Source organism: Chrysochloris asiatica, unplaced genomic scaffold (genome assembly GCF_000296735.1).
Source record: "Chrysochloris asiatica unplaced genomic scaffold, ChrAsi1.0 scaffold06342, whole genome shotgun sequence".
Taxonomy (NCBI): domain Eukaryota; kingdom Metazoa; phylum Chordata; class Mammalia; order Afrosoricida; family Chrysochloridae; genus Chrysochloris; species Chrysochloris asiatica.
In genome coordinates, this window is record NW_006414860.1 from 2,755 (window position 1) to 5,246 (window position 2,492).

General features: G+C 38.9%; 1 pseudogene; it reads left to right on the forward strand.

Annotated features, from left to right (window-relative positions):
• Positions 1 to 363: 363 nt before the first annotated feature.
• LOC102841844 lies at positions 364 to 1,131 on the forward strand (annotated as a pseudogene).
• The last annotated feature ends 1,361 nt before the right edge of the window (positions 1,132 to 2,492 follow it).

Below are 2,492 nucleotides of genomic sequence, written 5' to 3' on the forward strand. Positions count from 1 at the left end.
AAAATATCAACAATGTCAAAGAACGGAAAAACATAGGAACAGAGATCCAAGTGGTGAGGAGGTCAGGTAGATTTCAGGATACGATGTTGTTGTTATTAAGTGCCATTGAGTCAATTGCGACCCATAGCGACCCTGTCTAGGGTTTTCAATGAGCAGCTGGTGGGCTAGAACTGATGACTTTGCAGTTCAAATGGCTTTGCAGTCTGGCACATTAACCCACAGATACAACTGATGTTGTTGTTGTTAGGTGCTATTGAGTCAGTACCGACCCATAGTGACCTTATGCACAGCAGAACAAAACACTGCCCAATCCTGGGCCAACCTCACATGACCTTATCAAACATATCCTTCTCCAGAGATTAGCACCTAACAACAACGTCAACTGTTTCAGCAGCTGAAGATCTCAACCATGCATCTGACCAAAATGAATGTATCCAAAATTCAAATCCTCCTCCATCTCAGAGCCACTGAAGACTGAGCATATCTCATTCCTGACCAACTGGATCTTTTAAAAAGCCAGCCATCTAGTTATCCAGTTATTTCCACAGAGCTTCTCCTAACTCTGATGAAGACAAACTTGAGGTTCCCCCTAGGGTCCCCATACCTCCTAGACCACTAAAGCTAGATTAAAGAAAGTGGTCAGCAGAAGTTATTTCTAGTACCTACAGTGATGAAGACAGGCCTCCAAAAGTACCACCAACAGAACTTTTATCACAGAGTAATGCATGCATACCAAGTCCTAAAAGCCTTCTGTCTCATCTCAATGGGGTCATGCCCCCTACACAGAGCTTTGCCTCTGACCCCAAGTATGTCAGTAGCAAAGCTGTACAAAGACAGAAAAGTGAAGGATCTGCCAATAAGGTTCCTTGCATTCTGCCCATTATCGAAAATGTGGAGAAAGTTAGTTCAATACATAGTTACCTACTACCTGAGAGACCACCATACTTGGACAAATATGAAATTATTTTTAGGGAAGCAGAAGAAACAAATTCAGGCACCCAAATCCATGGTGCACCCTTCCATGCTGACTGCAGTATTGTTTCGGCAACAGAAAAGCTGGACTCAAAAACAAAAATGAACATAGGTGGCCATGTAAAGTGCAAACATTTATCTTACGTGGTTTCTTCTTAGACTTCTGGGTCATGATTCAGCAGAGGTTGTATAGGAGTAAATAGTTCTCAAGCAGTATTCCAATTTCACTGAGGTTAACAGAAAAAGCTCATAGATTGAAAAACAGTAAAACCATCTGTTTTAAAAGAAAGGTTTAGAGCAGGTGTGAGATGCTATTATGTTGAGTATCCCTGATTTAGTACTGGATAGAAGTCTATTCAAGTCTATAATTTAAAGATGTGATGGAGGGGAGGGAGGGATGGACAAACTTTTATATATGCATACAATGTATACTTATATATAAACTTGTGGTATAACCATAGACCATAGTTGCAGGTTAACCAATTATTTACTGTCTTAGGGTAATATATATTCAGAAAAATAAAAACTCAAGCTGTTGAAATGACTCTTGATAGACTGAAAATTGAGCAAATAGAAGGAAATACAATATTGTTTAGATCAGAGTCATCTAAAAAATTATTTTTGTTTAGTAAGTTTGAAGATCTCTGGCTCTTAGGCCTGTCAGATTTTATTTCACTTGTTTTTGCAAACAGTCTTTCCCATGGATGGCAGGGTCTCTGATCTTGACCAGGACAGTACCTGCCCACCAAGTTTAAACATCACTCCAAGGTCTAATACCTCTGGGTTTTTTGTTGTGTTGCATTTTGTAGATAGTTAGGGGGTAACAGTTTATTTGGCTAACCATGTTATCACCTGTAAATGTCTCACAGTTTGAAAAGATGCAAATGGAGTTAGTCTTTTTTCCTTACAGTCCCTGTGGTGTCTTACCCACTGAAATGGTCCATTGCAGTTGTGTCTACTAGACTCGAGTGCAAAAGCAAGTGTTGCCAGTATGGAGAGGTCCATTTTAAGCAATAAGGAAGCAACCAGCCCTCTGATCGAAGAGATTTTGTGTGGGGATGTGTGTTGTATAAGTATCTTCACTTTTTTTTTTTTAAGACTGTATTAATAAATAAATACAACACAAGTTGGACTTGTGTTGCTGGTTCCTATTCAGTATTTCCTGGAGTTGGTGTGCATTTTTAAGTAAAACACTTCTTCTAATCAATGGCATAGTAAGTCTTAATACCAGAGGTCACATCAGCATCTACCTGTGTTTGAAACTCTGCTGGGTGGTTGCATGCTTCACTGCTTCCCTTAGATTTATTGAGACACTTAGCTTGTGTTCTTATTTTCATATGCTTTAATGTATTTTTCTTGTACAGGTAAGCACAAAAGAGAAGTGCTCACTAACAGAGGTACATTACTACAATGTTCTCTTAACAGTTACACAAGCTGTTTACAGTTTAAACTGCTGAATGAGAATTTGAGCTATTTAAAACTTATTATATTTTGTTGTTGTTGTTGTTGTCAGGTGCCAT